Source organism: Ascaphus truei, unplaced genomic scaffold (assembly GCF_040206685.1).
Source record: "Ascaphus truei isolate aAscTru1 unplaced genomic scaffold, aAscTru1.hap1 HAP1_SCAFFOLD_285, whole genome shotgun sequence".
NCBI classification, from domain to species: Eukaryota; Metazoa; Chordata; class Amphibia; order Anura; family Ascaphidae; genus Ascaphus; species Ascaphus truei.
In genome coordinates, this window is record NW_027455805.1 from 146,310 (window position 1) to 173,612 (window position 27,303).

At 50.4% G+C, this 27,303-nt stretch overlaps 1 protein-coding gene across 3 annotated transcripts in view; it reads left to right on the plus strand.

Annotated features, from left to right (window-relative positions):
• The first annotated feature begins 1,920 nt into the window (after window positions 1-1,920).
• Window positions 1,921-27,303, plus strand: part of SULF2 (sulfatase 2) — a 244,079-nt gene continuing 218,696 nt past the window's right edge. For 2 of the 3 annotated variants that reach the window (XM_075583093.1, XM_075583098.1), the window contains exon 1: window positions 1,921-2,007. The gene's annotated coding sequence lies outside the window, so the exon portion shown is untranslated. The remainder of the gene's footprint in view (window positions 2,008-27,303) is intronic. The other variant, XM_075583096.1, reaches the window with a different exon arrangement.

Genomic DNA, 27,303 nt, shown 5'->3' on the forward strand with positions numbered 1-27,303 from the left:
GGTGTACACAGTGCTGTACAGGGAACTGTATTTTTTTTTATTAACCACTTCAATGCTAGAGGGATTTGCATGCAGCAGAGGCGAGGCACCCAGAATTCCATTGCTGGACAGGACACTGGGGGTAGCAGAGAGGGACAGAAGAGTTTGTCCGGCGGTCCCAATCCTGGCCACGCCACTTGAAGGGCTAATAACCCTGCCACGTGAGCGCAACACATTTCCTGGACGCTAATGTATATACTGCAGTTGGTACTTGCGGAAGCGTGGTGTGATTAGGCGGTACAGCGTATCACATATTTTTTATTTTCACCCCCACTTTATCACTATTTTTATTTACAAATTACACCTTGCTATAAAAAAATGTATATTATTTTGCAACTACCATTGTTATTTTTACAGCATCAGTAATACTTTACCCTAAATATAGAGCACCAAGATTTCATATCTAAGATGTACTGTAAATCAGACACAGGACCACTCCTTTATAGCCACTGTTGGTGCAGAATAAGGACAATATCGCCCACATAGATTACAGTGCAAGCTCTCTGGGGCACAGGGGGGGGGGGAGGGGGGGGCACAGGTGGGAGGGGGGGGGGCTCCCGTGCATGATTGGTTAAGTTAGGGGACCATAAGATACAGAAGCAGTGATCTTGTGTTTAATTTATAGTGAGACAGGTGGGGAGGTGACAGCCCCAACACAGCTCCTAACGGCATCCTCACCAAGTGCAGAACTGTGCCCCTCTGCCCCTGTGCTTGTGCCCTCGAGCTCTGCCCCTGTGCATGTGCCCCCGAGCTCTGCCCCTGTGCATGTGCCCCAGAGCTCTGCCCCTGTGCCCCGGAGCTCTGCCCCTGTCCCCGGAGCTCTGCCCCTGTGCATGTGCCCCAGAGCTCTGCCCCTGTGCCCCTGTCCCCGAGCTCTGCCCCTGTGCCCCGGAGCTCTGCCCCTGTGCTTGTGCCCTCGAGCTCTGCCCCTGTGCATGTGCCCCCGAGCTCTGCCCCTGTGCATGTGCCCCAGAGCTCTGCCCCTGTGCCCCGGAGCTCTGCCCCTGTCCCCGGAGCTCTGCCCCTGTGCATGTGCCCCAGAGCTCTGCCCCTGTGCCCCTGTCCCCGAGCTCTGCCCCTGTGCCCCGGAGCTCTGCCCCTGTGCTTGTGCCCCGGCGCTCTGCCCCTGTGCTTGTGCCCCGTAGCTCTGCCCCTGTCCCGGCGCCCTGCCCCTGTCCCGGCGCTCTGCCCCGGCGCTCTGCCCCTGCCCCTGTCCCGGCGCTCTGCCCCTGCCCCTGTCCCGGCGCTCTGCCCCTGTGCTTGTGCCCCGGCGCCCTGCCCCTGTCCCGGCGCTCTGCCCCTGCCCCCTGCCCCTGTCCCGGCGCTCTGCCCCTGTCCCGGCGCCCTGCCCCTGTCCCCTGTCCCGGCGCCCTGCCCCTGCCCCGGAGCTCTGCCCCTGTCCCTTTGCTCTGCCCCTGCCCCGGAGCTCTGCCCCTGTGCTTGTGTCCCTTTGCTCTGCCCCTGCCCCGGAGCTCTGCCCCTGTGCTTGTGCCCCGGAGCTCTGCCCCTGTCCCGGAGCTCTGCCCCTGCCCCGGAGCTCTGCCCCTGTGCTTGTGCCCCGGAGCTCTGCCCCTGTCCCGGAGCTCTGCCCCTGCCCCGGAGCTCTGCCCCTGTCCCGGCGCCCTGCCCCTGTCCCGGCGCCCTGCCCCTGCCCCGGAGCTCTGCCCCTGTGCTTGTGCCCCGGAGCTCTGCCCCTGCCCCTGTCCCGGCGCCATGCCCCTGTCCCGGCGCCCTGCCCCTGCCCCGGAGCTCTGCCCCTCTGTGGGCGGTGCTGGTAGCAGCACAGGGAGGGGAGGGGGAGGGAGCTGAGTCCCAGCAGCTCTGCTGCTCACACACACCGGAGCTGCACATGGTGACAGGAGGGGACTTGCTCAGGTCTGTGCTGGGAGCAGCCGAACCTCCTCCTCATCTTCCTCATCCTCTCTATTCTGCTGCTCAGAGATGGGAGACAACTGCAAAGTGCCCAAGGTACAGGATCCCTCCCCTGTCTCTCACAGCCTTCTCATCCCATTATTAATCACTTCTCATCCCATTATTAATCACTTCTCTTCCTATTAACCCTTCTTCTCTTCTTATTAACCCTTCTACTCTTCCTATTAATCACTTCTCTTCCTATTAACCCTTCTTCTCTTCCTATTAACCCTTCTCCTCTTCCTATTAATCACTCCTCTTCCTATTAACCCTTCTCTTTCTATTAACCCTTCTCCTCTTCCTATTAATCACTCCTCTTCCTATTAACCATTCTCTTTCTATTAACCCTTCTCCTCTTCCTATTAATCACTCCTCTTCCTATTAACCCTTCTTCTCTTCTTATTAACCCTTCTCTTCTTCCTATTAACCCTTCTCCTCTTATTAATCACTTCTCTTCCTATAAACACTTCTCCTCTTATTAACCCTTCTTCATTTCTTTCACTGATTCTCCATGTATTATCCCCCCCTCCTTCACTTCTCCCCCCCACCTTCTCCCCCCCCCCCCACCTTCTCCCCCCCCCCCCCCCCCCCTTCTCCCCATATTCTGGCTTTCCTCCCCTCTCCTCCTTATCCCTCTTTGCTGCTGTCCCTGGATTTCTCTGCACTGGATGCATTTCTCTCTTCTCCTTATTCGCCCCTTTCACCCATTCCCAGTGTATGTGTCTGTTGTGATATCAGTTGTTTTTTTCTCTTCTTTACACAATATTTACCTTTCCAATGACTTTCCTCTGTATCAATTTATCTCCTAACCAACCTCTCATTTCCCTTCCTCATTTTATATTTGATCTCTCTATTCACTTATTTCATCTGTATTTGTACCAGAACGTGCTGTCTCTTTTCATTCTCTCTCTGTCTCTTTTACATCTTTTCATCACTTTATCTTTCCTGCCTCTCTTTATACTTGGGTTTTTCTTAATCATTTTCTGTAGCCTTTATCACTTATCTTTATTTAGTATCTTTTTTTGGTTGTTTTCTTTTGCTATTATCTTTCGCTGCTGTTGGTCTGTCATTGCACTTAATTTAGAATGATCTTTATGTAAAATCTGCAAAGTAACTACATTTTTCTGTGCCTCTGTGTATGTTTTGCCACACTATGTGACTTTGGGTAAATCGCTTGATCTTGTTGTGCATACAGTAGACACTATTAGATTGTGAACTCTTTGGAACAGGGATTATTGATAGCTTTAGTATTCACGGTACACCCCACACGTTAAAGAGATGCAAGTTATTCCATTGGTTTTGCTGGTATCAAAACACATTGCAAAATCTAAACACATACGTATAGGATTTAGGGGTGCATAGCAGCATATTATACATACTAAGTCAGCATGGACAATAGCGTGTGCAGTGCACATGTGCTTTAATAATAATAATAATTGTTTAATGACTGAAACAAGTTTGTAATTCAGGTTCTGGCCCTCTCTGCTGGATAACCCATAATCAATGCATTGCAAAGCAACGACATCTCGTGTCCCCTGGTGATATACTGATATAGTGAATATTCGCTGCTCATGCCAGTTGCAATTGAAATAGAGTTTACAGCTCATATTAAATTCCTAATCCATCGTAAAGCAATTGCAGTTGAAAAAGTGGGACACTAATCAGGGTCAGTCAGGGACATTGCAACGATCCAAGGAGCAGGGAAAGATGGACAATATATGCAATTGACTTGGTCTGGTTGTAGCTCTCCATCCATACTAAAAATGTTAAATAAACCCGGATGTTTCCAAGCATTTAATGCAGATATCACTCAATGTGCAAATGTGGGATAAAGGAAGCCCCAGGAGAGGCAGGGAGGCCCCGGGAAGCCCCGGGAGAGGCAGGGAAGCCCCGGGAGAGGCAGGGAAGCCCCGGGAGAGACAGGGAGGCCCCGGGAGAGGCAGGGAGGCCCCGGGAGAGGCAGGGAAGCCCCGGGAGAGGCAGGGAGGCCCCAGGAGAGACAGGGAGGCCCCGGGAGAGACAGGGAGGCCCCAGGAGAGAAAGGGAGGCCCCGGGAGAGACAGGGAGGCCCCAGGAGAGGCAGGGAAGCCCCAGGAGAGACAGGGAGGCCCCGGGAGAGGCAGGGAAGCCCCGGGAGAGGCAGGGAAGCCCCGGGAGAGACAGGGAGGCCCCAGGAGAGGCAGGGAGGCCCCGGGAGAGACAGGGAGGCCCCGGGAGAGGCAGGGAAGCCCCGGGAGAGGCAGGGAAGCCCCGGGAGAGGCAGGGAAGCCCCGGGAAGCGGTGATGGACACATTTATGGTCAGACAGGGATTACTGTTCTTGACCCACTCAAATAGGTTAATTGATTAATGGTTAGGAAAAAAATCCTGTAATGTTCCTGGACTCCTGGATAAGGAAGTTTTCATATGCTGCTACACTGCTGTCCTACTGCCGACCCACAGTATAATCCAGCGGTCCCAGTGCTAACAGACGTTCATATCTTATTTCTTGTAGTTTAGATTGAGAGGTTTTTATAAAAAGAGTCAATGTATAAATATGTTGGAACGTTTATTTTTATCGAGAGAGCGCGAGAGAGAGAGAGAGCGAGAGAGAGAGCGCGAGAGAGAGAGCGCGCGAGAGAGAGAGAGACTGACTTTTTAATTGCAGGACAACAATAATGAAATTACATTTTCTCCTGCCCATGTTTGCTGCTACCACTCACATCTGTAATAGCGCAAAGTACTCACATCTGTAATAGCGCACGGCACTCACATCTGTAATAGCGCAAAGTACTCACATCTGTAATAGCGCGGTACTCACATCTGTAATGGTGCACGGTACTCACATCTGTAATGGCGCGGTACTCACATCTGTAATGGCGCGGTACTCACATCTGTAATGGTGCACGGTACTCACATCTGTAATGGCGCGGTACTCACATCTGTAATCGCGCGGTACTCACATCTGTAATGGTGCACGGTACTCACATCTGTAATGGCGCGGTACTCACATCTGTAATCGCGCGGTACTCACATCTGTAATGGCGCGGTACTCACATCTGTAATCGCGCGGTACTCACTTCTGTAATGGCGCACAGTACTCACATCTGTAATAGCGCATGGTACTCACATCTGAAATGGCGCACGGTACTCACATCTGTAATGGCGCACAGTACTCACATCTGTAATGGCGCACAGTACTCACATCTGTAATGGCGCACAGTACTCACATCTGTAATAGCGCACGGTACTCACATCTGTAATGGCGCGCGGTACTCACATCTGTAATGGCGCGCGGTACTCACATCTGTAATGGCGCACGGTACTCACATCTGTAATAGCGCGCGGTACTCACATCTGTAATAGCGCACGGTACTCACATCTGTAATGGCGCACGGTACTCACATCTGTAATGGCGCGCGGTACTCACATCTGTAATAGCGCACGGTACTCACATCTGTAATGGTGCACGGTACTCACATCTGTAATGGTGCACGGTACTCACATCTGTAATGGTGCACGGTACTCACATCTGTAATGGCGCACGGTACTCACATCTGTAATAGCGCGCGGTACTCACATCTGTAATAGCGCACGGTACTCACATCTGTAATAGCGCACGGTACTCACATCTGTAATGGCGCACGGTACTCACATCTGTAATGGCGCACCGTACTCACATCTGTAATAGCGCGCGGTACTCACATCTGTAATAGCGCGCGGTACTCACATCTGTAATGGCGCACGGTACTCACATCTGTAATGGCGCACGGTACTCACATCTGTAATGGCGCACGGTACTCACATCTGTAATGGCGCGCGGTACTCACATCTGTAATGGCGCACGGTACTCACATCTGTAATGGTGCACGGTACTCACATCTGTAATAGCGCACGGTACTCACATCTGTAATAGCGCGCGGTACTCACATCTGTAATGGTGCACGGTACTCACATCTGTAATGGCGCGGTACTCACATCTGTAATGGTGCACGGTACTCACATCTGTAATGGCGCACGGTACTCACATCTGTAATAGCGCACGGTACTCACATCTGTAATGGTGCACGGTACTCACATCTGTAATGGCGCGCGGTACTCACATCTGTAATAGCGCACGGTACTCACATCTGTAATGGTGCGCGGTACTCACATCTGTAATGGCGCGCGGTACTCACATCTGTAATGGCGCACGGTACTCACATCTGTAATGGCGCGCGGTACTCACATCTGTAATAGCGCACGGTACTCACATCTGTAATAGCGCACGGTACTCACATCTGTAATAGCGCGCGGTACTCACATCTGTAATAGCGCGCGGTACTCACATCTGTAATAGCGCACGGTACTCACATCTGTAATAGCGCACGGTACTCACATCTGTAATGGCGCGCGGTACTCACATCTGTAATAGCGCACGGTACTCACATCTGTAATGGCGCACGGTACTCACATCTGTAATAGCGCACGGTACTCACATCTGTAATGGTGCGCGGTACTCACATCTGTAATGGCGCGCGGTACTCACATCTGTAATGGCGCACGGTACTCACATCTGTAATGGCGCGCGGTACTCACATCTGTAATAGCGCACGGTACTCACATCTGTAATAGCGCACGGTACTCACATCTGTAATGGCGCGCGGTACTCACATCTGTAATAGCGCACGGTACTCACATCTGTAATAGCGCGCGGTACTCACATCTGTAATAGCGCGCGGTACTCACATCTGTAATGGCGCGCGGTACTCACATCTGTAATGGCGCACGGTACTCACATCTGTAATAGCGCACGGTACTCACATCTGTAATGGCGCGCGGTACTCACATCTGTAATGGCGCGCGGTACTCACATCTGTAATGGCGCACGGTACTCACATCTGTAATGGCGCACCGTACTCACATCTGTAATGGCGCGCGGTACTCACATCTGTAATAGCGCACGGTACTCACATCTGTAATGGCGCACGGTACTCACATCTGTAATAGCGCGCGGTACTCACATCTGTAATAGCGCACGGTACTCACATCTGTAATGGCGCGCGGTACTCACATCTGTAATGGCGCACCGTACTCACATCTGTAATGGCGCGCGGTACTCACATCTGTAATGGCGCACCGTACTCACATCTGTAATGGCGCGCGGTACTCACATCTGTAATAGCGCACGGTACTCACATCTGTAATGGCGCACGGTACTCACATCTGTAATAGCGCGCGGTACTCACATCTGTAATAGCGCACGGTACTCACATCTGTAATAGCGCACGGTACTCACATCTGTAATGGCGCACGGTACTCACATCTGTAATGGTGCGCGGTACTCACATCTGTAATGGCGCACGGTACTCACATCTGTAATAGCGCACCGTACTCACATCTGTAATGGCGCACGGTACTCACATCTGTAATGGCGCACGGTACTCACATCTGTAATGGCGCACCGTACTCACATCTGTAATGGCGCGCGGTACTCACATCTGTAATAGCGCACGGTACTCACATCTGTAATGGCGCACGGTACTCACATCTGTAATGGCGCGCGGTACTCACATCTGTAATGGCGTGCGGTACTCACATCTGTAATAGCGCACGGTACTCACATCTGTAATGGCGCACGGTACTCACATCTGTAATAGCGCGCGGTACTCACATCTGTAATAGCGCGCGGTACTCACATCTGTAATAGCGCGCGGTACTCACATCTGTAATAGCGCGCGGTACTCACATCTGTAATAGCGCACGGTACTCACATCTGTAATGGCGCACGGTACTCACATCTGTAATAGCGCACGGTACTCACATCTGTAATGGCGCACGGTACTCACATCTGTAATAGCGCACGGTACTCACATCTGTAATAGCGCACGGTACTCACATCTGTAATGGCGCAGTACTGGCGCGAGCTTACGCTCAGGAACATGTATATTTTTGCACACGCCACCAATGTCTCCAGTTGTTTATAAAGTTGTAAAAAAAAAAAAATGATAAGATGATTTTTGGCGCGAGAGTTTTCTTTTCGCCGCTGTGAAGCATAAATGCCAGTTCTAGACAAATATTACCCCGTGTTTCCGCAGTTGAAGGGGAATGTTCCTTCCTGCGCCTGCTTAGGGGGCTCCTGGAGGTACTAAACAGCAGAAGAATGGGAGTTATTTTGAAGTAGCAGATCCTAAATGATCATATCTTTGCTTGGCATATATTTATAACGCATATATAACTGAGGCTGGACTAGAATGGCCACATTTCTCAGTGTCAGGCTAGTGTGCTTACCTTAGATACAACCCCAGATGTGTGTGGGGCCATGAAGATGGGGTTGGGGTGGGGGCATGAAGATGGGGTTGGGGGTGGGGGCATGAAGATGGGGTTGGGGGTGGGGGCATGAAGGTGTGTGTGTGCGGGGGTGGAGGTGGGGGCATGAAAATGTGTATAGGGGTGGAGGTGGGGGCATGAAAATGTGTATAGGGGTGGAGGTGGGGGCATGAAGATGTGTGTGGGGTGGAGGTGGGGGCATAAAGATGTGTGTGAGGGGGCTGGGGGCAGGAAGGAGTGTGAGGGGGCTGGGGCAGGAAGAGGCGTGTGAGGGGGCAGGAAGAGGCGTGTGAGGAGGCTGGGGGCATGAAGACGAGTGTGAGGGGGCTGGGGGCATGAAGACGAGTGTGAGGGGGCTGGGGGCATGAAGACGAGTGTGAGGGGGCTGGGGGCATGAAGAGGAGTGTGAGGGGGCTGGGGGCATGAAGACAAGTGTGAGGGGGATGGGGGCAGAAAGATGAGTGTGAGGTGGATGGGGGCAGGAAGAGGAGTGTGAGGTGGCTGGGGGCATGAAGACGAGTGTGAGGGGAATGGGGGCAGAAAGATGAGTGTGAGGTGGATGGGGGCAGGAAGATGAGTGAGGTGGCTGGGGGCAGGAAAAGGAGTGTGAGGTGGCTGGGGGCATGAAGACGAGTGTGAGGGGATGGGGGCAGAAAGATGAGTGTGAGGTGGATGGGGCAGGAAGATGAGTGAGGTGGATGGGGGCATGAAGACGAGTGTAATCTCATGTCTAAGTGAATTAAAGCAGTTACAGAATCCCAATGAACATCACACAACAGAAACAAGTATATAGTAAAGAAATAAAAGGAGCCCGATGCAGGTCCTTTGGGACTGACACATTGGCTCTCTTTCCATAGGTTTAAGTATGATTATGATCCATTTTTGCAGCTTCACTTGGGTGTGCTTTACGGTTTATTTTTGTATCTCGTTTCTTGCCAGCGACACAATTACAGGAGCAGTCGCACGCCCAGGGGACGCCGGAAGCCTCTGCGCAATGTACGATCATCTGTTGTGATTAGCAGACAAACGGCATAGCAATAACACGCTACGTCTGCGTGTGACCACATTGTCATTAATAAATCATACAATAAACACTCAAGATTTGGGGATTAAAACCCTTTTGTCAGGAAAGTGATTTTTAACTGCCAATAAATTGCACTTAGTGACTTTGAACACAATCAGGTGTGTGCAGAGTTCCTTACACGTTTCTTCTGGACTTTTTCATGCAACACAAAAGGTGTAAGGTAGGTCTCCTCACACTGACATGTGTGCACAGGGGTATAACATCACCCTGCAGCAGGAGTCTCAAACTCAATCCTCTAGGGCAGGCCTGCACAACTCCACTCCTCAAGGGCCGCAAACAGGCCAGGTTTTCAGGATATCCCTACTTCAGCACAGCTGGCTCAGTCATACTGAGCCACTAATTGAGCCAGCAGTGCTGAAGTAGTGATATCCTGAAAACCTGGCCTGTTTGCGGCCCTTGAGGATTGGAGTTGTGCAGGCCTGCTCTAGGGCCACCAACAGGTCACGTTTTATGGATACCCCTGCTTCAGCACAGGTGGCTCAATCCAGTAGTGATAGGCCTCGGGCATGGTCAGCGCTTAGGCGCTGACCCCTGCTGAGGCGCGCTGGTGCTTACCAGTGAGCCCCTGCAGCCGCAATGAGAGCGGCTTTAGTAGGGGCTCGCAAGCGTGCGGAAGCGTAGGTCTTATCCAAATTTTAGATTTCGCGCTCGTGGGAGCGCAAGGCCGGTCACGTGGGCGGTTCGCCCCATGAGGGCGAACCAGCTCCGTGACGTCACTGGCCCGCCCCCGACACGCCCACGGACGGCGCGCTAACCAAGGCCAGGGAAAGCACCCGCTTTCCCTCAGCCTCAGCGCGCCTCCGTACGGCTACTGCAACCCTGTACTCAGCCATATCCATAAAAGGTGGCCTGTTAGTGGCCCTTGAGGACTGAGTTTGAGAGTCCTGCCCTACGGGTGGGAAAGGGAGACATGACCAGAATCGGTAATCAGGAATAACGATGAGAGAAACATAGTCCTATATACCTTTTATCATCATCTTGGATGAAGTTCCCCAATGATCTTCCAGGTACTGCGGTTTCAAGCCTCCGTTCTCCGCGTCGCCCCAACAAACGAACTCATTTCATGCTCCCATCTTTCTTTTGGTCTTTTGATACCCCTTTGAATCCAGTGGAGTACCACGTTTCTCCAACGATGGATATTTCCGGCGCACTTCCATTTTCACTTCTATATTATTGACCGGGACCATTCGTTGGCCAAAGATCGGACTCGACTGGATTCCAAGAGAGATTAAAAGACCAAGACGACGACCAAAAGGGCGATGGGAGCATGAAATCAGGAAATGTCTTGGAGCAACGTGGGGAAGAGAGGCTGTAACCGCAGGATCTGGGAGATCACTGGGGAGGCTTCATCCAGCAGTGAGGAGACACGAGCTGGAGAGGATGGGATGAGGGAATGTGTGGGAGCAACATGGAGAAGAGAGGCTGTAACCGCAGAACCTGGGAGATCACTGGGGAGACTTCATCCAGCAGTGGGGAGACTTGGGCTGGAGAGGATGGGATGAGGGAATGTGTGGGAGCGACGTGGAGAAGAGAGGCTGTAACCGCAGGACCTGGGAGATCACAGGGGAGACTTCATCCAGCAGTGGGGAGACTTGGGCTGGAGAGGATGGGATGAGGGAATGTGTGGGAGCAACATGGAGAAGAGAGGCTGTAACCGCAGGACCTGGGGGATCACTGGGGAGGCTTCATCCAGCAGTGGGGAGACTCGGGCTGGAGAGGATGGGATGAGGGAATGTGTGGGAGCAACATGGAGAAGAGAGGCTGTAACCGCAGGACCTGGGGGATCACTGGGGAGACTTCATCCAGCAGTGGGGAGACACGGGCTGGAGAGGATGGGATGAGGGAACGTGTGGGAGCGACGTGGAGAAGAGAGGCTGTAACCGCAGGACCTCGGAGATCACTGGGGAGGCTTCATCCAGCAGTGGGGAGACAAGGGCGGAAGTTGATAGAGAGCTCTCATATATACAGTATATGTATATATGTATATGTATATATATATATATATATATATATAACAAAAACAAGCAGCTGGCACTCTATATAATAAAGTACAGTGGTGGTGCTAGTCCCATAAAGAATAAATAATACATATTACCATCCTTGCGTCAGGCAAGAAGAGGCAGCGCTCACATCCAGAAGATCAAAAATATATAATAAGGCATGTGTAGACAGACAACCGATCCCGACGTTTCCCTTCCGTTCCGGAACCTTTCTCAATGGGGGTGCAACATACAAACGCAGACAGGACATATATATATATATCAAAAAACATACAGAAAATCACCTGTGCATATTTACCTAATCGTGGTGAGCCCGCGAAAATCAAATAAACTGGTGTGTTAGCGGATCCGCCATCTTGGAGGAGGAACTGTATGCGCATGTGCATCACAGTACCAGTCTGTTGGAACCGCCATCTTGAGTGTGGCACATCCATTGCGCATGTGCGGCCCCAATACGTGATGTCAGTATACGTGACGGCACAGGAGGAGTCAGTAAAATACTTAAACATAACCTCAGTCCAGGGCCAGGACGTGATAACACTTAGCACATGCTCAGGACAGCGGATCACTCCGTGGTGGCAGCAACAATGTAGCACCAATGTAATACAAAAAAAGATAATGGCAATATTAAAGATGCTTGCCTAATCAAATAAGCAGAGATGTTGAAAATACTGTATAGGCTATAAGCCTCTATCAATATGCCCACAGTCTATACCCAAATAGAATGCATCTCTACCATCACAGCATATCTGGCAAATACCTACAGAAACTCTTATAACCTACACAGACCGACAAGACAAGGCTTTACTAAGATACTCCTCGGTTGGGTGTACATGTGTCATACATACATATATACACACATATATATATACACATACATACATACATACATACATACATACAAACACACACAGTTACAGGGTTTAAAAGGGTGGCATTGCCAATCATGGCGGCAAAAGCACTTAACAATGGCAAAAATAAACAGTTTTTTTATGGTGATGAGACTTGATTATGCTTTGAAAAAACACAAACGTTCCATGTAGAGAGCGCTTCAGCCTCTGATAAATGAGAAAATCACAGGTCGGGGGAACATGTAAATACCCCGCTTTGTAATATCGTCCCCTGGCACCAGAGAGATGTTCCCTGCGAGCAGCAGCGCGCTCGCGTTATTCTGCTCACGTCGGGGAGGAATGCACGGGGCTGCTTTGCATACTTATACATATCTTGATTTGTCTCGCACTGCAGTTGAACTGGGATCTGGCCTGGTTTTGTTAAGCGAGTTCTCCAGCCGAGCTGGGCAGAAAGGCGCACGGCGGCTTCAATTAACTCCTTGTATAATCTCTTTGAGAAGTTTCTAAGCAGGGCCCATTGAGTGGTTGTAATATCAGCCAAGCCGTTTGTTAATCCCCATGCACCTGGTGACATCGTTTTACTCGCATAAAAGCGTTCCTACAGATCAGCGGGGTTCAGCCTGTGGGGGGCTGCGGTTACCGCCGTCCCGTGAAATAAAGGAGGTTATGGTGGATATTTAACTTTTTTTAAACACGCCACATTTTTTTTATTTATTTCACGGTTGAAGCAGGGGGTCTCCGGGGCTGAACAGTGTTTAGTGTCAGCTCTGGCGACCTCCTTGCTTTAGGAGAGACCTCCGTAGGGGGCGCCGGTAGCCGATTGGCTGGAAGGGATCACATAACGGCGGAGTTTCAAACCTCCTGCGCCTTGCCGGCCAATAGGAAGCCGCGACGTCATCAGGTTCCGCTTCCTATTGGCCGCATGACATGGGAGCTTTAAACTTTGCACAGATACCGGCACCTACTTCGGAGGTCTCTCCTAAAGCAAGGGGGTCCCGGAGCGGAAATGAATGGGGTTCAGCTGCCGAAACCCCCTGCTTCAATCCTGGGTTGTTGTTTTTTTTGTTTTTTAAATGCCTGCTTGGATTGCTGCCCCGGTTTTTGGATCCCCCTGGCAAAATCGGCAAGCTCCGATTGCGCATGAGCGACCGGCAAATGCTGTTCACGCACGTGCAGTCGGTATGTGCCAATTACGCATGTGTGACACATTTGTTCCGATTTTTGCGCGACAAATATGGCCACCCTAGTTATAGGACACAAGAAAATCTGTCAGGGAGGACAGCGCCGTTACGTATTTTAAAATATGTTTTTGATGTTATAACCAAACTTGTGGCCCTAAGGCCTCGTCCATGGTTCCTGCTGTCGTGCGGAGGCGCGCTGAGGCTGAGGGAAAGCGGGTGCTTTCCCTGGCCTTAGACAGCGCGCCGTCCGTGGGCGTGTCGGCGGGCGGGCCAGTGACGTCACGGAGCTGGTTCGCCCTCATTGGGCAAACCGCTCACGTGACCGGCCCTGCGCTCCGGCAAGCGCTTGAATTTAAAATTTACCTAAGACCTACGCTTCCGCGCGCTTGCGGAAGCGTGCACGAGCCGCTTCTACAGCCGCTCTCATTGCGGCTGTAGGGGCTCACTGGTAAGTCCCAGCGCGCCTCAGCACGCCCGAGGCCTAATACTCATATTTACTCTCGATCCAGCCCCTTTAGAAAACCATCTGGAGCGCACAGTAGGGGATTGATGAGTCCACGCTGCGCCGCGTGAATATGGGATCGTCTGCGCCAGATTTTCTGATACCAGTTTTATAATATAGTCCCCTATACCAGGGGTGCCCAAACTTTTTGCCCTGTGCCCCCCTGCCTTCTCTTCCCCCAGTGCTCGCGCCCCCCCGCCCCACGGTCTCTAGAGCGTCAACTGACGCCACGAGGTCATGCGATGTCACGTGACCCCGCAGCATCATTTCACACCGCGCTGCCATGGCGACGCGTTGTCTGAGTCAAGTAAGAGAGAGTTACAGAGGACCTGCTCGCTCCCCCGGGCTTTGGGGAAGAGCGCGGGGCCTCAGTAAGCGCCGTGCCCCCCAGTCTGCGCATCCCTGCTCTATATTATACTCCGAAAACAAATTTGACTTCTGTTATAAAGAAAAAAAAAAGGTGCCGGGCATCTTATCCTGCGGTAGATCCCGTAGTGTGAGTTACTGCAATGGCAGGAAGGCAGCAGGGCATTCAATGGTGAAGAAAAAAGGTTTCTTTATTGACTATACATATTCCTCCTACGCGTTTCTGTTCCGGCTGGGACCGAAATGCATAGGAGGAATATGTATTTTCAACAAAGAAGCCTTTTTCTTCAACTTTGAGTGCCCTGCTACCTTCCTACCATTGAATACACCCGATTACACTCCCTCTAGCCCAGGGCTGCGCAAACTGGGGGGCGGGAGACATGGTGGGGGAGCGCGGCTCACTTACCCTGCTTCAGTCGGCTTCCGTTCACGCATTAGAGGTAAGGGGGGGCACAGCGCAGCATGTTTGTGCGCCCCTGATCTAGCAGCTAACATCCTGTATATACCTTGTTTATAATGATGGGAAAGATATATCAAACTAGAGACAAGGTCACTGGTTCACTGACATACCGATCGTACATCCTACGGAATAGAATGCAAATCACTGGTTGCGCTGCATAATGAGGGCGAACGCAGCCCCTTCCGTTTCATGTTACACCGTGGAGGAGATTCACTTCTTTATATCTACCGACGCAACACTTCTAAGCGCACGCGTGATCAGTTTTCCCGCGCTGTAAGAGTGCGGGGCTGGGAAGTCGTACAGAACAGGTTACAAATTGGTCAGACGGTCAGGTTGAAACGACGGTTATTGTCTTGCGTAAATGCCGACTATTTACACTTCGTGGAAGCCAGTTCAGAACGTGTGAAAAACACGTGTGTTATTTTCTTAACGCAGAGATAAATCAGACACCAAAAGCTGCTGGTGCTGTACGTGTCACAGGATTGGGCAGGGAACCCGGCAGCGATTAGTTCTGGGGTGATGGATCTCTCACGTTTGTTCCGATTTTTGCGCGACAAATATGGCCACCCTAGTTATAGGACACAAGAAAATCTGTCAGGGAGGACAGCGCCGTTACGTATTTTAAAATATGTTTTTGATGTTATAACCAAACTTGTGGCCCTAAGGCCTCGTCCATGGTTCCTGCTGTCGTGCGGAGGCGCGCTGAGGCTGAGGGAAAGCGGGTGCTTTCCCTGGCCTTAGACAGCGCGCCGTCCGTGGGCGTGTCGGCGGGCGGGCCAGTGACGTCACGGAGCTGGTTCGCCCTCATTGGGCAAACCGCTCACGTGACCGGCCCTGCGCTCCGGCAAGCGCTTGAATTTAAAATTTACCTAAGACCTACGCTTCCGCGCGCTTGCGGAAGCGTGCACGAGCCGCTTCTACAGCCGCTCTCATTGCGGCTGTAGGGGCTCACTGGTAAGTCCCAGCGCGCCTCAGCACGCCCGAGGCCTAATACTCATATTTACTCTCGATCCAGCCCCTTTAGAAAACCATCTGGAGCGCACAGTAGGGGATTGATGAGTCCACGCTGCGCCGCGTGAATATGGGATCGTCTGCGCCAGATTTTCTGATACCAGTTTTATAATATAGTCCCCTATACCAGGGGTGCCCAAACTTTTTGCCCTGTGCCCCCCTGCCTTCTCTTCCCCCAGTGCTCGCGCCCCCCCGCCCCACGGTCTCTAGAGCGTCAACTGACGCCACGAGGTCATGCGATGTCACGTGACCCCGCAGCATCATTTCACACCGCGCTGCCATGGCGACGCGTTGTCTGAGTCAAGTAAGAGAGAGTTACAGAGGACCTGCTCGCTCCCCCGGGCTTTGGGGAAGAGCGCGGGGCCTCAGTAAGCGCCGTGCCCCCCAGTCTGCGCATCCCTGCTCTATATTATACTCCGAAAACAAATTTGACTTCTGTTATAAAGAAAAAAAAAAGGTGCCGGGCATCTTATCCTGCGGTAGATCCCGTAGTGTGAGTTACTGCAATGGCAGGAAGGCAGCAGGGCATTCAATGGTGAAGAAAAAAGGTTTCTTTATTGACTATACATATTCCTCCTACGCGTTTCTGTTCCGGCTGGGACCGAAATGCATAGGAGGAATATGTATTTTCAACAAAGAAGCCTTTTTCTTCAACTTTGAGTGCCCTGCTACCTTCCTACCATTGAATACACCCGATTACACTCCCTCTAGCCCAGGGCTGCGCAAACTGGGGGGCGGGAGACATGGTGGGGGAGCGCGGCTCACTTACCCTGCTTCAGTCGGCTTCCGTTCACGCATTAGAGGTAAGGGGGGGCACAGCGCAGCATGTTTGTGCGCCCCTGATCTAGCAGCTAACATCCTGTATATACCTTGTTTATAATGATGGGAAAGATATATCAAACTAGAGACAAGGTCACTGGTTCACTGACATACCGATCGTACATCCTACGGAATAGAATGCAAATCACTGGTTGCGCTGCATAATGAGGGCGAACGCAGCCCCTTCCGTTTCATGTTACACCGTGGAGGAGATTCACTTCTTTATATCTACCGACGCAACACTTCTAAGCGCACGCGTGATCAGTTTTCCCGCGCTGTAAGAGTGCGGGGCTGGGAAGTCGTACAGAACAGGTTACAAATTGGTCAGACGGTCAGGTTGAAACGACGGTTATTGTCTTGCGTAAATGCCGACTATTTACACTTCGTGGAAGCCAGTTCAGAACGTGTGAAAAACACGTGTGTTATTTTCTTAACGCAGAGATAAATCAGACACCAAAAGCTGCTGGTGCTGTACGTGTCACAGGATTGGGCAGGGAACCCGGCAGCGATTAGTTCTGGGGTGATGGATCTCTCACGGTTAGAAACGGGCCCGCCAGATGTGTGTGTCCTCCTGCACACACTATCATGGCAGAGTGTAAACATTAGGGCTCTCTGCGCGCATCCCTTTATGGGGGCGCAGTCCTATAATGTTCTGACGTAGTTCTTATATAGCATGGCACATCGTAAAGGGAATAGATACATGAGTAACTGCCCTGCAGAGTCTGCAATGTAATGACAAACTAGTGCGCTAGTCATCATCTCTTGTTCAGTTGAATGGCCTCCAGCGATGAAGCGAATAGACCCCCAATGTGTCCTACTACCTGGGTCGTCCCCCTCCCTCCTCCGCTCATGTCTCTATATATACACTCCCTGCTGGAGTGATCGGACCAATGTACGACCAGTGGGCTCTGGCAATGTTAGGAGAGAGCGATGTCGAGAATTCTGATGTGTAAACAGTCGGAGACACTGTTTCAGTGCTAAATATTGTAGTACTGTCACAGAAATGCAGTTGCTTGTCCGTCCCATGTATACGTTATGAATGTGCCTATTTATCCTCACTAGCCTGTGAGTAGAGGTTCCTGAGGGCAGGTGGGACTACGCCGGCTTAGTTATCTCAGTCTACCTGCATTGGTTTTCCGTCTCACAAAAATGTCTCCTGAGGCAAACTGCAATAGAACAGAATGTTACCGTGTAAGAATGTCTGTTTAAGGCCGCGCTTACTGTAGGTGCTCGTGACCGCTGACTTCACACGTCGCCGTCGCTATAGCAAAAGCTGCACTCTAGTAGTGCGGTTTCGCCGGCAGCAAGGGGCGGTGACGTCAGCAAGGGAGGTCACGTGCTCTGTGATTGGTTTGCTGTCGGTCACATGGCGCGGCCGTCGCTGTAAATCACAAATTCCCTTAACTACAGCGATTTAGGTCGCTGTGCAGCGCCGTCGCGGTCGCACCCACTATGGCCTCCCGTGACGGACTTCATGTATTTGTGCGTATTTGTGCGCCATCGCCGTAACTATAAGCGCGGCCTAAATGTGGCTATGCTTCCATATACTTTTGGGGATGGGACAATGCTTATGAATAAACGCACAATGCCTGCAACACCCAGCCGCCATATATATTTGTGTGAAAAGGAGGGTTACTGGGTGTGACCAAATGTCTGCAACAAAACACACAAATCCCCAATGGTACTTCCAATAGGACAAAATATATAATTACATATTTAACTGTTTGTCTTCTCATAAGCACGGGTCATTTAGTGAAACTCGTTGGCCAAAGTGTTGTAATAGCGGGGTCGCAGCCTTACAACACTTTGCCAAAGAGTTTCACTAAATTACCCTTAATTATGAGAAGACAAACAGTTAAATATTTAACTATATATGTTGTCATATTAGAAGAAGCATTGGGGGATTTGTGTTTTTTGTTGAATGCTTATGAATACCAACACCCCCTAAATCCCATTGTTCCCAATGTTAACTATTCCCTGCGCCTTTTTCATTTCCCAAGACAATGTCAAATAACAGCCCTTTAACCTTTCATAATGAATATTTGCATGAAACCATTTATCTTCATCTAAATGCCGGGTTACACTTCAGCCTTTGTCATTTATCATTAGAGATGTAATCCGGTAACATGTGAAAGCCAGTCAGTACAGGGTACGGGGGAAGGTCCCCTGGGTAGTGATGTGTGTTCATTATTGTAGAAATCAGACTTATTTTATAATAAACGTTGCCATGTGGGACAGGCAATACATTGCTAGGCGTTTAGGAGCCATGTTTACTAAATGGTGCTACTCCATAAGACACCTAACAACCCATTCGCTTGATCGGAACAGATCCAGTGGAATAACAGAACTTAGTACATTTGGGCCTTGACATGTACTGACCCATTCATTTCTGTGTAATCAGTAAGTCCTTAGTTACACGTAGGACTAGAGCTGTGATTAAGTCCGAGTACATATGGATATGATCACCATGTATATGGCACTAAAACATTTTTATTTTGTTATTGATCTATTGTTAAATGATGATACATGAATAACACAATTGTAGCATTGGAAACCCTTTCTTTACCCTACAAGCGACACCCAATAATGTGATATTGTGTGACTACTCCATACATACAACATTTTCAGTGTGTTATTTGTAAAGTTCTAGTATATTTGGCATCACTTATGACGCCTTTTAATAGACCAACAAGACTTTCTTATGGATATAACAGGTTTTTTTTTACAGAACTTTTGAAACATGACAGGTGTTTTGACAAACAATATGAAGAACTATCCTCTCGGTCCATCAAAAAGGAATCCTGACGTTCCCAATGTTATGCATTTGTGTTGAGTTCATACAAAAAAAAAACCCATGCAAAACAAATCCATTTGTGCTTTCTTTACAAAATAGTAGAGCCACTTAACTCCATTACTCATCTTGATGTGTTTATAACATGCTCACCATTGGCCATTATGGTTTTAAATGTGATATATTGTGACATCCCATTCTATGGTTTACGTGAGGCTCAGAATTTAATGGAGCTGGTACATTCCCATGCACTAGAAGAGTCTACGACCTGCTGAATATCACCCCGCTGGAAGCCAGACAAGCATTACTGTCTCTCATGGCTCCTGGGGTGGTTACTGGCACAGAGGTCGCGCCCTTTGATATTCACATTAAGATGTTCCCATGTTGTCAAAACATGCGTCTTGGATTGTGTTTCTTTTATCGCCAGGATATTCCTTTTGTAAGGAGGGGACATTTGTGTAAATATGGCAAAGGTGTTGTAACATTTACTGTTGGTTTAAGACAGGGGAACATTGCAACGTGATTAAACTACAAGAATTTCGGAAATATTTGTGGTTGTTCGGTGTCTTTTTAAATGTGAGGATCCGTCAAAGAAAAATTCCGAGGCCAATAATCTTTCACAGAAGTTAATTTATTGCAGTAAAAACCCAGAGTACCTTCCACAGAGAACACATGGCAGCACTTTCCCGCTGTACCTTCCACAGAGAACACATGGCAGCACTTTCCCGCTGTACCTTCCACAGAGAACACATGGCAGCACTTTCCCGCTGTATCTTCCACAGAGAACACATGGCAGCACTTTCCCGCTGTATCTTCCACAGAGAACACATGGCAGCACTTTCCCGCTGTAGCTTCCGCAGAGAACACATGGCAGCACTTTCCCGCTGTATCTTCCACAGAGAACACATGGCAGCACTTTCCCGCTGTAGCTTCCGCAGAGAACACATGGCAGCACTTTCCCGCTGTAGCTTCCGCAGAGAACACATGGCAGCACTTTCCCGCTGTATCTTCCGCAGAGAACACATGGCAGCACTTTCCCGCTGTATCTTCCGCAGAGAACACATGGCAGCACTTTCCCGCTGTATCTTCCGCAGAGAACACATGGCAGCACTTTCCCGCTGTACCTTCCACAGAGAACACATGGCAGCACTTTCCCGCTGTACCTTCCGCAGAGAACACATGGCAGCACTTTCCCGCTGTACCTTCCACAGAGAACACATGGCAGCACTTTCCCGCTGTATCTTCCGCAGAGAACACATGGCAGCACTTTCCCGCTGTACCTTCCGCAGAGAACACATGGCAGCACTTTCCCGCTGTATCTTCCGCAGAGAACACATGGCAGCACTTTCCCGCTGTACCTTCCGCAGAGAACACATGGCAGCACTTTCCCGCTGTACCTTCCGCAGAGAACACATGGCAGCACTTTCCCGCTGTACCTTCCACAGAGAACACATGGCAGCACTTTCCCGCTGTACCTTCCGCAGAGAACACATGGCAGCACTTTCCCGCTGTACCTTCCGCAGAGAACACATGGCAGCACTTTCCCGCTGTACCTTCCGCAGAGAACACATGGCAGCACTTTCCCGCTGTACCTTCCGCAGAGAACACATGGCAGCACTTTCCCGCTGTACCTTCCGCAGAGAACACATAGCAGCACTTTCCCGCTGTACCTTCCGCAGAGAACACATGGCAGCACTTTCCCGCTGTATCTTCCGCAGAGAACACATGGCAGCACTTTCCCGCTGTATCTTCCACAGAGAACACATGGCAGCACTTTCCCGCTGTACCTTCCGCAGAGAACACATGGCAGCACTTTCCCGCTGTACCTTCCGCAGAGAACACATGGCAGCACTTTCCCGCTGTATCTTCCACAGAGAACACATGGCAGCACTTTCCCGCTGTATCTTCCGCAGAGAACACATGGCAGCACTTTCCCGCTGTACCTTCCACAGAGAACACATGGCAGCACTTTCCCGCTGTATCTTCCACAGAGAACACATGGCAGCACTTTCCCGCTGTACCTTCCACAGAGAACACATGGCAGCACTTTCCCGCTGTACCTTCCGCAGAGAACACATGGCAGCACTTTCCCGCTGTACCTTCCACAGAGAACACATGGCAGCACTTTCCCGCTGTATCTTCCGCAGAGAACACATGGCAGCACTTTCCCGCTGTATCTTCCACAGAGAACACATGGCAGCACTTTCCCGCTGTACCTTCCGCAGAGAACACATGGCAGCACTTTCCTGCTGTACCTTCCGCAGAGAACACATGGCAGCACTTTCCCGCTGTACCTTCCGCAGAGAACACATGGCAGCACTTTCCCGCTGTATCTCTGCCAACTGATCATTCTTGTTTCAGGGAAGATTTGAACTTCAAGAAAACATGTTTGTACTTTTGCTCGGACTGTTCTTGTTCGGTAATACAAAGCTGATAAGATCCGCAGGATTCTATTATACTGCGCATTATACTGCGCGTTTAAAGCGGCAGTCCAAGCAGGGGGTTTATTTTGTGATCAGCTCCGGCTGAGATAGCTGGGTTTTAAAGTTTAAAGATCCTGCGCCCTGCTTGCCAATAGGATGCTGTGACATCATCAGGTGCGGCTTCCTATCGGCCGGTGTGACGCGGGAGCATTAAACTTTAAATACCAGCTAGCTCAGCCGGAGCGGCTACCGGCACCCCCTGCGGAGGTATCTCATGAAGCAGGGGGTCCCCGGAGCTGAAATAAATGGGGGCTAGCTCGGCAGACCCCTGGCTTCCATCCTATGCAGGAATTGCTCCTTTAATATGCCGGCTTTTCTGTTTTCCACCTGAGACTAACTTCTGGGGATTAGTGGCACCTTCTCTTGTAAAGGGCCCAGCTGCAAAATGGAGGCAACAAAGCGTCCAAAAGAATTGCGCACGGTGGAATACAGGGAACAATTCTGTGTTCAGTGGGATACATTTTCTGTGCTAAATACGGTGCTGATATTCGCACTAGGCTGGGCCCCGTTTGGCAGCCAGGAGACGCAAATACAGGAATTAACCTCCTTAGTTGCTTCCATGCAGCAAATCCCATTCAGACGCAGGGACGCTTGCGGTGTGAATCCTGATGGGACATTACCCCGCGCGGCGAACGTCCGAACGTTGGGTCCGCGGTTCACCAGCACATGTGCTGCGGCAGGTTAGAGATACAAGGTGCTATAGCTGTATGCAAAAGTTGATTTCAGTCGTAGGCCGCGCTTATAGTGCGGGCGACGCGACCGATGACGTCACCCGTCGCCGCCGCCGCCGCCATTGCGATAGTTATATTTCAAATTTAAGCACCGTCGCTAGCTACAAGCGCAGCGATGTCATAAAGGGGGAAGGCAGAGGGACGGAGAAGCTCCTGATTGGCCGCACAGGGAGACCGTCGCCGAAAAAAACTAATATCAGTGACTACCAGATTTGTGATGCTATATCTGTATGCAAAAGGGATTTCAGTCTTCGGAACGACTCCTCCTGTCAGACAGCGGGAACTTAAAGCATTGTCATTAGTTCACTTTGTATATCGCCATGAAATGCCAACGGCGACACGAAACACCGCTCACTTGTACATTGGGGGTTACACGTGCGGACCTAGTACAATGAGGCATGTCTTGTGAGAGTGCGTGCGTCCGACAAGAGTTCTTCTACCGGTCTACAGAGAATGCAAGCAAAAGGCATCCAAAAATCAATGCCGTGAAAAGCTGGATTCCAGTAATGCGAACGTCACGGAGCCATCAGCGGTGATGAGCTAGGACTCAGCAACATTGGGAAGTATTGTTCATAGCCTGTGAGAGGGCAGCGTCACAGCGGTCTCCGGAGCACCAGCTAACAGCAGCATGCAGCCCTGAGCCGGGGCAGCTCCTTCCCGAGCGGCGCAGGCGGGGCGCAGCTGCCTGGCAGCTCAGGGAATCAGGCTGCAGCCCGTGGCAATCCCGGGGCGGAAAGAGAAATCCTGTTACAGACAGGCACACGGACAGGCGCTCTGTGCCTGGAGAAAGCGCTGGGACGCGATGCTGCGGGGCGGGAAAGGCAGACCGCTGCCGGGAAACTGAAGGTAACCCGTACCTCAGGTAGGTTTGATCACACCTGTATGTGGACTGTACATATTCTATTTATTCCTTAGGTGGAGAGAAAATTAACCCTACCTATTAGAGTGTAAGCTCCTCGGAGCAGGGGCTCTTCTTCCGAAATGTGACTTATGTCTGAAGCACTTATTCCCATCATCTGTTATTTGTATTATTTGTTATTTATATGATTGTCACGTGTATTACTGCTGTGAAGTGCCATGTACACTAATGGTGCTACAGTACAGGCATACCCCGCATTAACGTACGCAATGGGACCGGAGCATGTATGTAAAGCGAAAATGTACTTAAAGTGAAGCACTACCTTTTTCCCACTTATCGATGCTTGTACTGTACTGCAATCGTTATATACATGCATAACTGATATAAATAACGCATCTGTAACAGGCTCTATAGTCTCCCCGCTTGCGCACAGCTTCGGTACAGGTAGGGAGTCGGTATTGCTGTTCAGGACGTGATGACAGGCGCATGCGTGAGCTGGCGTTTGCCTATTGGGCGATATGTACTTACTCGCGAGTGTACTTAAAGTGAGTGTACTTAAAGCGGGGTATGCCTGTATATAAAGACATACGTACCTCCGCGTACTGAGCCCTTCTCAGAATTGAGCAAAGAAGGGGGGGGAACAACTTGGTGGTACTTTCTTCCATGTAGTAACAAAGGAGGGAGGGGGGAGGGGGAGGAGGGGGTAAGATACATTTTAGTGGACTATCAAGTATTTAATATGTTACAAGCTTTACAACCTCTCAGTGTCCGTCATCGTGTAACCCCAATTACCCCATGTAAAATATACAGTATATATATATATATATATATATATATATATATATATATATATATATATATATATATATATATATATATATATATATATATATATATATATATACACACACACATATACAGTGTTCGACAAACCTATACATTTGCTCGCCCCGGCGAGTGGATTTAACCCCCGGGCGAGTAAATATTGGCCCAAGCTACACACGTTTGGTACTAGGTGGCGAGTAGATTTTTTGGTGATTTGTCAACCACTGTATATATATATATATATATCCACACAGAGAAAAAGTTTTGTTTAACATTTTTTCCAATATGGCAAACGTTCAGAGGCGCTTTGTGGGAAAGGAAATTGATACATGAATCCCTGTTTATCTGATGTTTGACCACACATTAAATCAGCAATCTCCCCCAGAAGCCTCTCTGATTTTAACTCCTATAATATTAGTATCTTGCCCTCTGAGCCTGTTCTGCTCTTTTCCCCACATCACCTCTTTTTAGCGTTAAATGCATCATTTTTCTTAAAGCCGCACTGGGTTTTAAATTCTTTTTTTACTTTTATTACAGGACTGAAGCTGGGGGTCTCCGGTGCAGAACTGTGTTACTTTCCGCTCCGGGACCCCCTGCTCCAGTGATAATTCCCTCCGTAGCGGTGCCGGTATCCCTGTCCTGGTCATGCTGGCCAATGGGAAGCCACAGCGCATGACGTCACAGCTTCCTATTGGCCTGCGTGACATTTAACGCCGCCATTATGTTAGGCACGCAGTTTCCTGGCTGCATCTACCGGCACCCCCTACAGAGGTAAGTATCTCAGGAAGCAGGGGGTCCCCTGAGCTGAAACAGTTCATCTCCGGAGACCCCCTGCTTCAATCCTGCTGCTTTAGGCCGCGGATATAGAGGGCGTGCGCGCGACGTTCTGCTGCTTTAGGCTTCGGATATAGAGGGCGTGCGCGCGACGTTCTGCTGCTTTAGGCCACAGATACAGCGGGCGTGCGACGTTCTGCTGCTTTAGGCTGCGGATATGGCGGGCGTGCGCGCGACGTTTTGCTGCTTTAGGCCGCGGATATAGAGGGCGTGGGCGCGACGTCGGATTCTGGATTCCCGTGGTTCTCGAGGCAGTCTCCAGTACCTTGGAGGGGATACGGTCCAGAGGAGTATTCTTGGGTGAAGGCTGCTGATGACCACTCTTCCGCCTTGATCCAAGGTTTCCACCGGAGGTTCCCCGACAAGCCCGGGTTAAATCGTCCGGAGATTGATTCTGGAGGGGGGGGGGGGGGGGTACTATGAGGTTTGGCAAAATCCTTTCCGGGTTTTCACATTCCGGTTCAGGATTTTGCACTTGCTCGCCCGCCCGCTGTGGCAGAATCGTCCATTTTTGCTCCTGGCAGCTTCCTGTTAGCCCTGACCTTCGGCCTATGACTCACTACTCTATCAGGACTCTGTCCCTCGGCTCAGGCCGGTTCTTTCCTACCTCAGCCCTGCGGGTCGCTTCCTGCTTGGGACGAGCATCGTTACAGGTAGCAGCGTTCGCGTAATAGCTCCCGCTTCCTGCAGGCCAATAGGAGGCTGTGACGTCATCCGGTGCAGCTTCTTATTGGCCCATGTGACGAGGAGCTTGTATGTATGTATGTATGTCTTTATATAGCGCCATTAATGTACATAGCGCGTCACAGTAGTAATACATGTGGTAATCAAATAAATAACAGATAATATAAATAACAGATCATGGGAATAAGCGCTTTAGACATAAAAGTAACATTAAGGAAGAGGAGTCCCTGCCCCGAGGAGCTTACAATCTAATTGGTAGGTAGGGAGAACGTACAGAGACAGTAGGAGGGAGTTCTGGTAAGTGCGTCTGCAGGGGGCCAAGCTTTATGTATCGTGTTCAGAATATCCACAGTGCTACTCATATGCTTCTTTAAGCAAGTGTGTCTTAAGGTGGGTCTTAAAGGTGGATAGAGAGGGTGCTAGTCGGGTACTGAGGGGAAGGGCATTCCAGAGGTGCGGGGCAGTCAGTGAGAGAAGTTTAAGGCGGGAGAGGGCTTTAGATACAAAGGGGGTAGAAAGAAGACATCCTTGAGAGGAACGCAAGAGTCGGGATGGTGCAGAAATTCTAGCGCCCCCTACAGAGGTAAGTATCCCTGGAATCAGGGGGTCCCCGAAGCTGAAATTAATGGGGCTCTGCTATGGAGACCCCCCCCCCCCCCTCCTATGTAAAACGAAATCCATTTTAAAAGAAACGCACTTGGATTGCTCCTTTAGAAATAGTGTCTCAAAGCCGTCGCTTCCTTATACAAACTTTAGTTCAATTTGAAAACAAAATCCAATTATTTTTACAAGCTGCTCCTGGGGTGACTTTTAAACACTCTGGTAATGTGCCGTGGGATGTTGTGGTTTTTTGCTGTAACGTATTCAGCTGAATATAAGCGAGCGGCCTTCACTTCAGTGCCCGCCTGGGATGAGAGTACTGTGTATAAGTGCAGACACGCAGAAGGTTCCGTTTTAGGACCGGAGCAAAATGATTTCAAAGGAAACGGGGGTCGTCGCGAGTTCATCTGAAACATTAAGGTTGCGACTGAACTGCGTCCCTCCGCTTTGATCTCGTGGAATTTGTGCCAGTAATAGCGGCTAAACTTTGTAAAAGTGCGATCTGTGGGGAAAAAGTCCTGGAGGATAAGAGCAGGACTCTTACAAAGCGGTAATCCCTCAAAATGTTTCCCCTGCCGTTTATTGGGGTACAGAAAAATGAGGGCTCTCCCAATCTGGGGCCTCAACCCACCTACAGGACGCTCCAGCCTCCCAGGAACATCGTTACCGTCAAGGTTAGAATACCCGTTAGTAGGGATGTGTTTTCTCTGTATGGCCAAGGAGCGGCTCAGTGAGTAACGACACTGACTCTTACCAACAACGACACGGAGTGGGAAGCAGGGGATCCTGGGAGAAGGAGCGGCTCAGTGAGTAACGACACTGACTGGCACTGAGTGTGAAGCAGGGGATCCTGGGAGGAGCGGCTCAGTGAGTAACGACACTGACTCTTACAAACAACGACACTGAGTGGGAAGCAGGGGATCCTGGGAGAAGGAGCGGCTCAGTGAGTACAGACACTGACTGGCACTGAGTGTGAAGCAGGGGA